Source organism: Trichomycterus rosablanca, chromosome 6 (genome assembly GCF_030014385.1).
Source record: "Trichomycterus rosablanca isolate fTriRos1 chromosome 6, fTriRos1.hap1, whole genome shotgun sequence".
NCBI lineage: Eukaryota > Metazoa > Chordata > Actinopteri > Siluriformes > Trichomycteridae > Trichomycterus > Trichomycterus rosablanca.
Genome location: NC_085993.1, coordinates 14,482,661 through 14,496,029, shown reverse-complemented (window position 1 = coordinate 14,496,029; position 13,369 = coordinate 14,482,661).

The window sequence follows — 13,369 nt, the reverse complement described above, 5'->3', positions numbered from 1 at the left end:
TTGTAATTAAATAAAATAGAATAAAAAAGAAAAAGAGAAATGTAAAAGCTTTACTTTCCTCAAAAGAGAAGGTGGGACATTGTCTTAAAAAACACTGTAAACTTTCTACTTCCCACTTCAGAGCATTTATGCCTGTTTAACTGTTTTAAGGTCTGCAGAAAAATGATTGTATACAGTTTTTACACCTAGAGCTCAAGAGATTTTATATAAAGAATTTATATGAATTTATATCAACTGCAAATTAACTGCAAATCCTGGAAAAAGATGTCAGCTAGTTTCTAGATTCCTCTATAATTGTGTATGTGATTTGAGATTTATCCACCTAGCTTTCATTTTGTCAGTGTCAACCACCAGCCTGGTAGTAAATCATTCTTTTAGTTCTATTAATACAAGTAATGAGTTTAACAGGCTAAATGTTATTTAAAGAAATATATTTTTATGATCCCACACATTTTTTCGGAAATGACCTTACAATGTGAGAACATATTTCTATCTCCAAACCCACACTAAGTATGAAGAGAGAGTGAGGAAAACTGAAAATGGGAATATAACACAAATTAAAAGAATGAGCATCACTTAGTGCACAGCAGCATGCACTCGGCATGAAACTTGATGTATCAGGCTTCTTGTAGAGCAAAAGAGAGCTATTGTGTCCCAGATCCATCCTATGATAAGCAGACTTTTCTAGGATATTGTGTGTGCAGACTGATAAAGCTTTACAAGTTTTATACAACTAACCCAAGGTTTTTAGGTTGTGTTATTGTATACACTCTGTCCTCATGCATAAATGATTTGATTTTAATGCTTTTGGTGTTTTGGTGTACAGTGTATCACAAAAGTGAGTACACCCCTCACATTTCTGCAGATATTTAAGTATATCTTTTCATGGGACAACACTGACAAAATGACACTTTGACACAATGAAAAGTAGTCTGTGTGCAGCTTATATAACAGTGTAAATTTATTCTTCCCTTAAAATAACTCAATATACAGCCATTAATGTCTAAACCACCGGCAACAAAAGTGAGTACACCCCTTAGTGAAAGTTCCTGAAGTGTCAATATTTTGTGTGGCCACCATTATTTCCCAGAACTGCCTTAACTCTCCTGGGCATGGAGTTTACCAGAGCTTCACAGGTTGCCACTGGAATGCTTTTCCACTCCTCCATGACGACATCACGGAGCTGGTGGATATTCGAGACTTTGCGCTCCTCCACCTTCCGCTTGAGGATGCCCCAAAGATGTTCTATTGGGTTTAGGTCTGGAGACATGCTTGGCCAGTCCATCACCTTTACCCTCAGCCTCTTCAATAAAGCAGTGGTCGTCTTAGAGGTGTGTTTGGGGTCATTATCATGCTGGAACACTGCCCTGCGACCCAGTTTCCGGAGGGAGGGGATCATGCTCTGCTTCAGTATTTCACAGTACATATTGGAGTTCATGTGTCCCTCAATGAAATGTAACTCCCCAACACCTGCTGCACTCATGCAGCCCCAGACCATGGCATTCCCACCACCATGCTTGACTGTAGGCATGACACACTTATCTTTGTACTCCTCACCTGATTGCCGCCACACATGCTTGAGACCATCTGAACCAAACAAATTAATCTTGGTCTCATCAGACCATAGGACATGGTTCCAGTAATCCATGTCCTTTGTTGACATGTCTTCAGCAAACTGTTTGTGGGCTTTCTTGTGTAGAGACTTCAGAAGAGGCTTCCTATTGGGGTGACAGCCATGCAGACCAATCTGATGTAGTGTGCGGCGTATGGTCTGAGCACTGACAGGCTGACCCCCCACCTTTTCAATCTCTGCAGCAATGCTGACAGCACTCCTGCGCCTATCTTTCAAAGACAGCAGTTGGATGTGACGCTGAGCACGTGCACTCAGCTTCTTTGGACGACCAACGCGAGGTCTGTTCTGAGTGGACCCTGCTCTTTTAAAACGCTGGATGATCTTGGCCACTGTGCTGCAGCTCAGTTTCAGGGTGTTGGCAATCTTCTTGTAGCCTTGGCCATCTTCATGTAGTGCAACAATTCGTCTTTAAAGATCCTCAGAGAGTTCTTTGCCATGAGGTGCCATGTTGGAACTTTCAGTGACCAGTATGAGAGAGTGTGAGAGCTGTACTACTAAATTGAACACACCTGCTCCCTATGCACACCTGAGACCTAGTAACACTAACGAGTCACATGACATTTTGGAGGGAAAATGACAAGCAGTGCTCAATTTGGACATTTAGGGGTGTAGTCTCTTAGGGGTGTACTCACTTTTGTTGCCGGTGGTTTAGACATTAATGGCTGTATATTGAGTTATTTTGAGGGAAGAATAAATTTACACTGTTATATAAGCTGCACACAGACTACTTTTCATTGTGTCAAAGTGTCATTTTGTCAGTGTTGTTTCATGAAAAGATATACTTAAATATCTGCAGAAATGTGAGGGCTGTACTCACTTTTGTGATACACTGTATTTGCTTCTTTATATTGCTGCCCTGATCATAAATGTTTGTTATTTTATTTTCATTTACTTAGTTGTTTGGCATAATACTGTTTGTTCTTATTTTGTTGGATGTTTTTTAATTTTGTATTGATTAAATATTTGTTGAAAATGTGTATTATTTGTCCAGAGTGTTGCATTTATAATCCAGACTGTGCTGCACTGTTTATATCGGTCAGATAGTGACTTAGAAGTAATTTTTTGCCGCTCAGGTGGCGCAGCGGTAAAAACACACGCTGCAACCAGGCTGGGATCTCGAATACATCTCATCGAATCTCAGCTCTGCCTTGCCGGCTGAAGGCTGAGCGGCCACATGAACAACGATTGGCCGGTTGTTCAGGTGGGTGGGACTAAGCCGGATATGGGTCTCTATCTGTCAGACTGGTGCAATTACGACCTCTGCTGGCTGATTAGAGGCGCCTGCACAGAGATGAGGAAAGAGTGCTCTTAGGGTGTGTCTCTCCGTACACAACGCTAGGTGGCACGACACCGTGGGTGATAAGATGCATGCGGCTTGCTGCCCACGTGCCGGAGGGGGTGTGGGTTAGCTTCGATCTCGTCGGTCAGAGCAGGGATCGGCATAGCCGGAGAGGAAGCATGATGCAATTGGGCAATTGGACGCGCCTTTTTTTTTTTTTTTTTTTGGAAGCGTTATGACCCAAAAAATCTCGTCACATCTGGACATTTTTAAACATACTATATTTTCTTGAGACTTTTTGTTAGCCACAAAGCAGAAGCCCTAAATACCAGGTAGGATATGAGATTAAGAAAACTTTGCTGCAGTGCAGTTAGACTGCTTGTTTTAGTCCTTGTGTGTAGTTTGTGTGTGTGTGTGTGTGTGTGTGTGTGTGTGTATGCGCAATAAAAAGTTTGATTATTATCATTCTTGGCCTATTTAATAAAATACATTGTTTAAATAATGCTGCTTTACACAACCGCTTTACAGTTGGCAGCCTCTTACTTCAAACATCTTTCTTTACGTTGTGAAAGCAGATTTTATAGAGTTTATCTTCTGTATGTTAACATCTCAGCAGGTGTGAATAGGCTGGCACTGACATCACATAACGTATACTAATATTTTAATGGTTACTGATCTGGACCATGACGTCTCCCTAGTGCAGAGGCCTACAGCAGTCTTTTGTCTATTTAACACAACGCCTATGGTATACCTAGAGAAGGTGCATACCGCCACCTACTGTGCTGCAGTGTGAATGAGTGAATGAGGATGAAGACTGCACTGTAGTGGATTAGCGGCTATATCCTGTGTCTGCATTCATAGGCGCCGGAATTGCGGGTGGGGGGTTGGGCTGCCGGGGCTAAAAAAAAAAATATCTAAGAACAGAATTTAAAACTAGTTAAACAGTTAAGAAGCATCGCTTACGTGTAATATATCAGCACAAATCATGCTGTATTAGGCTGCACGTTGAGCAAAGGTTAGCTGTTGTGTCCAAAATACAATTCGATATAATAAATAGTGTGCTTAATCAGATTTCGACCAACGGCAAGGCTACTATTTTGTGCACACTGTACAGGATTTTGTGTGTGGATTGATACACAGCTCTCCAGTTTGCCTGATAAGGAAGGAGAGTCGCTCCATGTGCAGCCTGATACAGCGAGTTCTGTATATTATACCAAATTATTTCATGTTGTTATTGCATGTCATTTTAATGGTTTGATTTAAGTTTTTTCATTTGTATAGGCATTTTATTTACATAGACATGTGGCTTACAATAACTGAGCTGTGATTTAAAAATGTATTGCACATGTGCAGTTACTCATTTACACATTGTTTGTTTGTTTGTTTATTAGGATTTTAACGTCATGTTTTACACTTCGGTTACATTCATGACAGGAACGGTAGTTACTCATTACACAAGGTTCTTCAGTTCACAAGGTTATATTGAACACGGTCATGGACAATTGAGTGTCTCCAATTCACCTCACTTGCATGTCTTTGGACTGTGGGAGGAAACCGGAGCACCCAGAGTAAACCCACACAGACATGGGGAGAACATGCAAACTCCACACAGAAAGGACCTGAACTGCCCCACCTGGGGATCAAACCCAGGACCTTCTTGCTGTGAGGCGACAGTGCTACCTAGGGTGGCCACATTCATAGTCACAAAAAGGAGGACATTACACCCCAAAAGGAGGACGTCATACCAGGAACAGGGGGACATGATACTGCAACACACAGAATGAAACCAGAACCCATATAACAGAGTTTTTGACCAATCTAAGCAAGAATTCTATAACAAATGACTGTTTCACTCACCAAATGTTGTCTACTTTTGATTTTTAAGTCCGTTTCTCGCTGCCTCCAAAAGTTTACTATTGGCCAGGAATTTGTGGTACATCTCTGTACACCCTTCTGTGAGGTTCACACAAATCTGAAGTTCTGCCTTGACATTATCAACTCATATTATTATATTATTAACTCATAATTGACTCAGGTAGAGGTGTATGCAGAACACAGCGTGCGTGCGAAATTCAACCACCCAATCACAGACTAGCATTTTGAGGGCGGACCTTCTGCGATTGGCCAGTGGTGGTGGGCAAGCCACGATAGGCAGCACTATAAGCTGTCAAATAAAGCAATAAGCCACGAGAGGCCGTGCATTACTGTGATTTTAGCACGGGGATGACGTTTTTGGCACGACACGAAGCGGAGTGCCTAAAACATCTTTCCCCGTGCTAAAATCATAGCAGTAACGCATGGTCTCGAGTGGCTTATTGCTTTTATAAAACGGCGGTCAACATAAAATACAATAAATACAACAATGTTTAATTCATAAATGTATTTATTGTGTATAAACTTACAATAAAGCATTCTTCCGCGACGCAAGGTAGTTCGATTAACAGTGTTGCTAGGCAACATGAGGGCGAAAATAACATTAACTTTTTCTTTTCAATGGCGTATTAATATGGAATGATGTGAGGTGGTCATAGGTGTGCGTTTATCGGGGATTTTACAACGGCTTCGAACGCGGCTCAGCCAATCAGATTTTAGGACCGGAACTATCCGTTTTATAATGAGGCTGTTAAACCAATGAAATACAAAGCATTTGTTTTGACATGTACCTGAGCCAATGACAGATAATATTGATCAAAAATGTTACCAGTTCACTCCAAAAGGAGGATTTTTAAGTGTCCGTCTTAGCGTTGCATGGGCGGAGGACTGACAGCTGAAAAACCGGACTGTCCGACCTAAAGCAGGACGACTGGCCACCCTAGTGCTTCCCACTTAGCCACCGTGCTGCCCTTACACATTGTTAGGTATTTTAAGTGTCTATATACTTATGATGCTGAATTCCATGTGTATGGTGCTGAGCTATTTGACTGTTAAGCTGAGCATATAATCTGTTTCTGTAGATAAAGTGAAATACAGAGCTGTTGTGATCTGATTATGTTTCTGTTTTAACACCTTTTTATCTCACCAAACCTTAAGCCTATTCTAGCTGTGTCTATAAAAGCTCTTGTAATAATTAAGGCATCTCAAACTCAAACCTTGTCTCTTGTCTTGAGTGCTTTCCCTGTACAGGATTCACGAAGTTCTTCCTCTCCTGATCTACGTCTATAGAAGGGACTTTAGGATCCACCTAATACACATTAATTGCAAATATACAATATTGCTAAAACAAAGTGCATTTTTATGAACATTGGTGATCTCTTTAGATACTGTTTACAGCTTAAAGGTGTGTTATGTTCAGTTTTTGGAAGTTTCTCTGTACATGACCACTAAACAAAGTATAGCTACACTCTACCAAAGAGTAAACTGTGAGTAGTCAAATTCTTTGTAGCCTTGATCTCAACCACTAAATGTATTGGTGTGTCTAGGTCTTGGGTGGTTTGATTTTTAATCTTGTCTTAGTCTTAAATGAAATGGATTTAACTAAAACACTGCTAGCATAAATATCTTCACATTATGTTTTTTATTGACTTTTTTTTACACACATGAACCTGTGTTTACCTTTATTCTACTGTAAAGTTGATACATAAGGCAATAAATGTGCATGAGTTTAGGATGAATGGGTAAAAAGCCCAACAGAAGAAAGATTACAAAGATTTCTGCCACCACACTCCCTGTGTGTGTATGTTTGTGTAGGTGTGTGTGTGTGTAGCCTCATTGGGACAGGGGGAGATTGGAACTGCAGTCGGTTGCCTCCACTCAGCCACAGCCGTCTTTCATGAGGCTAAATCCACAAGCTCAATCAGTCGCACATGAGGCGGAGAGAGACGGAAAGAAAGAGACTCAGCAAAGAAGGAAAGGGATTGGGTAAGGAAGGAAGTTGGGTAAAGGCTCTTTAAACATTAAAAATGATGAAATGTGTAGTATATTAAAATAGTAACTATGTTCAATGACCGATCTTGGTAAAATATTTACATTTGTTCATTTATTTTTTTATGTTTTACCACCACTATCCTGGTCAGGTTCATGGCAGGTTCGGACAGTATGCATATCCATCACAGGGCCTTAGCCAACCCTCCCAGACACAGCCAATCATGTCTATATATGTAGACACCCTCTCGGGCAATAGCATCGCTGGGGATTTGAACCTTGGATCCCAACAGTAGTGGGTTAGTGTAATTTACCGCTGCACCACACCAAATTGCTTTGATCAATGTAAATTTTTCTCTTGGGTCTTTAATTATGATTATGTCAACTTGTACTTGGGCCCGATTAATCACCACAGTGCAGACATAACTAAATATTCAGTTTTAAACAGGCACTTAAAAGCTCCCATTTTATTAAAAAATCGAGAAGGTAAGACATGTACAGTGGGGTCAAAAAGTATTTAGTCAGCCACTGATTGTGCAGGTTCTCCTACTTAGAAAGATGAGAGAGGTCTGTAATTTTCATCATAGGTACACTTCAACTATGAGAGACAAAATGAGAAGAAAAAAAACAGGAAATCACATTGTAGGATTTTTAAAGAATTTATTTGTAAATTATGGTGGAAAATAAGTATTTGGTCAATAACAAACAAGCAAGATTTCTGGCTCTCACAGACCTGTAACTTATTCTTTAAGAAGCTCTTCTGTCCTCCACTCGTTACCTGTATTAATGGCACCTGTTTGACCTCGTTATCTATATAAAAGACACCTGTCCACAGCCTCAAACAGTCAGACTCCAAACTCAACCATGGCCAAGACCAAAGAGCTGTCAAAGGACACCAGGAAGAAAATTGTAGACCTGCACCAGGCTGGGAAGAGTGAATCTACAATAGGCAAGCAGGTTGGTGTGAATAAATCAACTGTGGGAGCAATTGTAAGAAAATGGAAGACATACAAGACCATTGATAATCTCCCTTGGGGTCAAGATCTCATCCCGTGGGGTCAAAATGATCATGAGAACGGTGAGCAAAAATCCCAGAACTACACGGATTGGGAGAATATCATGTGGTCAGATGAAACCAAAATGGAACTTTTTGGTAAAAACTCAACTCGTGTTTGGAGGAAGAAGAAGAACCCAAGAACACTGTACCTACTGTGAAGCATGGGGGTGGAAACATCATGCTTTGGGGCTGTTTTTCTGCAAAGGGGACTGGACGACTGATCCGTGTTAAGGGAAGAATGAACGGGGCCATGTATTGTGAGATTTTAAGCCAAAACCTCCTTCCATCAGTGAGAGCATTGAAGATGGAACGTGGCTGGGTCTTCCAGCATGACAATGATCCCAAACACACCGCTCGGGCAACAAAGGAGTGGCTCCGTAAAAAGCATTTCAAGTTCCTGGAGTGGCCTAGCCAGTCTCCAGGCCTCAACCCCATAGAAAATTTGTGGAGTCCGTGTTGCCCAGCAACAGCCCCAAAACATCACTGCTCTAGAGGAGATCTGCATGGAGGAATGGGCCAAAATACCAGCTACAGTGTGTGCAAACCTGGTGAAGACTTACAGGAAACGTTTGACCTCTGTCATTGCCAACAAAGGTTATGTTACAAAGTATTGAGTTGAACTTTTGTTATTGACCAAATACTTATTTTCCACCATAATTTACAAATAAATTCTTTAAAAATCCTACAATGTGATTTCCTGGATTTTTTTCTCATTTTGTCTCTCATAGTTGAAGTGTAGCTATGATGAAAATTACAGACCTCTCTCATCTTTCTAAGTAGGAGAACCTGCACAATCAGTGGCTGACTAAATACTTTTTGGCCCCACTGTATTTTAAGCATGACCCCTAAATAAGTGATAATTTAAGTTGATTACATCTATGTACTATTACATCTATGTAATGATTACATTTATGTACTATTTAAACTAATGGATAAGAATGGATTGATGTAATTTATGTTTATAGTCCCTAAAATTCTATTTGATTTCTGCCCAAGGCTGAGGTGCAAATGGTGGGTAGCTTTCAGCTGGCTAATTTCTGCACTCCTTTTTCACCCTCCAAAACATGCATAGACTGGACTGTTCTAAATAGTCCCTTGGTGTGAATGAGTGACTGCTCTGCATGGATCAGTTCCCTGTCCAGGGTGTTTTTACCGCTTTGTGTTTTTAAGTGGCACCAGACCCAGGGAGACACAAACCAGGATGAACTGGTTAGTAAAAATTAATAAATAAATGAATCTATATTAAAGTACAGTTCTTGTGATATATTATGAAACATATTGTTACTATTATATTATTATTTTGTTTATGCATTTTCTCCCCTTTTTTTCCTGACTAGCGTAGCGTATCCAATTACCCAACTGCATTATGCTTTCTTTCTACTGATGTTGATCTCCACCCTGGTTGAGGAGAGCCAAGACTGACACACACCCCCTCCGACAGGTGTGCAGTAGCCGACTGCAGCTTTTCACCTGCACGAGGTGAGTTTATATGCAGATCAGCTTTGTGTACGGAGAGCCACACCCTGATCAACGCATTATCCCTCGACTCTGTGCAGGTGCCATAAATCAGCCAGCAGATAATTAACTGCATCAGTTATGAGGAATCCCTGTCCGACTCCCACCTTGTATGAACAACAACCAATCGTTGTTCATATAGGCATCTAGCCTGCCTGATGGCAGAGCTGATATTTGAAACGACGAGTTCAAAATGTCAGCTCTGGTGTGCTAGTATGTTTTACCGCTGCGCCACCTGAGCGGCCCCTGCCTTGTGTTTTTAAGTGGCACCAGACCCAGGGAGACACAAACCAGGATCAAGTGGTTAGTAAAATTAATAAATAAATGAATCTCTATTAAAGTACAATTCTTGTGGTATATTATGAAACATATTGTTACTTTTATATTGATCAGTCATGGGCATTATTAAGAAGTCCATCCCTTTTCCTAACAGTAGCCCTAAACCCCTCATCCCAGCCCCAACTTTGCAGCTATAACAGCCTATGTCATCAGTGTTTCTTATCATCCCAATAGTTTCTCCACACCAAACTCATCAAACCAAATCTTTGTGGGTCTTGCTTTGTATACAGGAAAGCTCATCCCAGAACACAGTAGGGCCTTTCACAAACTGTTGTCACAATGTAGATGCTCAGTGGTTTGTAAACTTAAACTAAAATCGTTTTACAGCAGTTGTTTTAATGATTTATAATGACAAGTTCAGAGTCTCCTCTTTTATTAAAGGAGCCATCTATACATAGGAAGAAATAAGTGGATACCAAACTAAAAAAAGCTCTGAATGCACAGCCCCACTCTATAAGGGAGAGCCAGAAAAAATAAAGATTGAGGCAAAACTAAACAAAAGAAAGAGAGAGAAGTCATGAATAGTCTGGATATGCAAAAGAATAGCCAGTGTTTTCTCTATATCTTTCTTCTGCAGGCCACACACCACACTTCTAAACTCAACAATAATACACCATCTTATTATTCAGAAGCTATCCTTTGTAAATGTGATAATTATACGCTTTTCAAAATCCCCTTACACAGAGGAAATATATTACAGCGTTTTATCACAGTCGTTTTAACCCCCCCCCCCCCCCCCCCATTACCCATTCAAACGAAATTCACTGAGCACACCTTATTTCATAGCTTCACATATGTATGCATGCGTATATGTGTGTCTGCATATATATGTGTTTGTTGGCAGCTGCAATCACCATTATACAGATGTGACCACAGCTCCTTGCTCTTACCACAACAAAGGCCAATTAAACAGCGCTGCCTCGCAGGCCAAGCAGCCGACCGCCGGCCGCACTTCCACAAACACGCAGATCATTTTAAAAACCAAAAAAAAGAGGGAGTAAGTTTGAGCCCAGGCTGGGGCCTCTGCTGATTTAAACCAGCCGCTCCATTCAACCTACGACTCCTTTACTTTTCAAATTAGTGCCACATTACAGCTGATTGTTTAGGAAGCACTTATTAACTCTCTAAATAACAGTTAGTTCTAAAATCCGTCAAATTATTATGGGTCACTGAATGAGGAGCAGGAGCTGCTGCGCTTGGCTTAGGAGGGTGTGAGTGCTGGTACTAATACGTTAAGACTACAGCACCATTAAAGAATTAGCTTGACTTTGTGTATTTTCACTGCTGATGCCAAAACATTACAAGCTCGAGTGACTGATTTATATTATTAATTCTGAAACGTTGTTTGTGTTTTAGTATGTGCAATCCAGTTTTCCAGACTCCATGCTGGTATCTCGGTATAATACAGCTGTGCCCTTTTTGAAATTACTATTTTTTAATTCTTTAGAATTAAAATTAGCATGTTCTCCTCATGTCTGTGTAGGTTTGTTTCAGGTACTTTCTAGAAGACATATAAAACATGCGAGTAGGTAGACCGTCCACTTTAAATTGTGGGTAAATGAGTGAGCATGTGTATGTGTGTTGCCCTGCAATGGATCGGAGGTCAAGTTGTGTTCCTGTCTTGAACTCATTGATGCTGAATAGGCTGCAGATTACGGTGGTATTGATTAGGAAATGCACTAACTTCATATAAATAATTATATAAATAAATACAATACTGTAAAAAAAACTCTTGACTTAAAGAAGGCGCCAGTAATTTTGGAAAGCTAGTCATGTTTAAATATAATACAAATTAAGCTTAGCTGTTCTCTTTGTTATATTTTTAAAATCATGACCCAGTCACACAAATGTTGGCAGGCAGGGAAAAAACACTTAATTGTGCTGATTGGTTAAAACAAAATTAACCATTTTCATTCATTTAAAGGTCTTAAACTTTCTCAGAAAGCATAATAATATTTTTTTATTGATTCAATATACACTGGACAAGACATGGGGTTGTTGAAGTCAGAAGTCAGAAGGGAGCAACTATCCACAGATGCAAGCAACATGAGGTACAGTGACTGTTCACTTCCTGTAGAGGGAGCCCTTTCTTAAAAGCCTTTCTGCTAACGTGGCGTGGGTAGTTCGTGGTGGCTTTGGTCAGGCTGACTGGAGCCCTTGGGCGCTGGCATAAGGAAGAGCATTTCGGGAGGGGCCCCCTCAAAAACCATCTCTTCAGGGGCCACACCCATCAAGCCCGCTTGCTGTGGACTTGCTGTGGGGGATGCCGCGTTGCGCTGAGCCGAGCCAGGCCTCCCGATTTAGAGTTAGTCTCAGACCGCATGCCTCAGCCAGGGAAAGGGAAGGGTTTAGTGCTTTTATTTCAGGTCCATGGTGCATAGCAAGAGTTCCTTCTTTACATTTACGTGTATCATACATACCTACCAACATTCATCTTTTTTAGTGAAGTCAAAGTGATGTGTTGGTCTTAACAGTTCCAGTTCCTCTGCGTAAGCATGCGATACTTTTTTAATCATTTTGAAGGTGGTCCTTTGTGGTGTTCCTAAGACACTCAAAATACAAGAGCTAATGTCCACAAAGCTAAAGGTGGTGACTGTGTTATGCTCAGGAGTCTAATGTTTTCCTTTGTAATAGCTATATTTTACATGCTCCTGCTTCCCTCATTTAGTTTCAGGGTGTGGGAGCAGCACTGGGTGGTCTAAACCTTCTTTAGCGTACATATGGTGTGGCTTTCTTGCCTTTTTTGTTTTGTTTTTGGGGTTTAAAGGAAAGGTTCTCTTTAGGTACAACCTGCTTATTTTTACCTTGATGTATAAGACTTCTGTCTCTGTGTTCTCTTTTCTTCCCTCCAGTTTCCTTCCTTCCTCCTATCCTCTGACACTGGGTGTGCATTGTTCTCTTAAACCATATTTCAGAGTTTGAATTAGTCTGTTGCGTGTCTCAAGGATGCAACTAAAGTAATAGAACTGTCCTGTTTCTGCACTAAATCATAATTTTCTGAACGACATGCAGTAATCAGAAGTAGAAGTATAATAATGATACAAAATAAATGTTAATTTTTAACCTAATTAAAAGCTCAAAAATAGCTCTATAAAATGTTCAGTTTTATTTTAAGTATTTTAAACATTCAGAAGGATTTATACCAATTAGCACAGAAAGGATTTCACTTTGGTTTGTAGGTAAATTGTAAAATAAGTGTAAATTCAAAGCCACAGGTATAAAAAAATGGTAACTGAACCCTTCAAAAATGTGTATGTTTTGTTTTGGTTTATAATTAAAACAGATAATACACTTAATTTTTTCTTAAAAATAGACCTTAGCACAAACAGGATCTGTTGACAATTTGTTTAATAATTCTGTAATTCTTCCATTACCTCACTCTTACTATATATTGCCTATTTTTTAATTGAAATTCCTATTCCTGGGACCATGCAGCCTGGAAAAAGCAGTAATAATGTAAGACAAGTCTATTCCTGACCTTGTATCTCTTCCTTACCACATTTCCATCACCAGAGCCATTCACACACATCTAATCATTTCACTTTTTCCCTGCATGGCAGCATTATTAAGAAGAATTTCTTGAGGGCTGCAGTGGAGGCATTCAGCAAGATTTGATTCCACTGAATCTCATTTAACCGCTCTGGAGGCCTCGCCACACTGACGACACAGAGACTGATGATGAAAG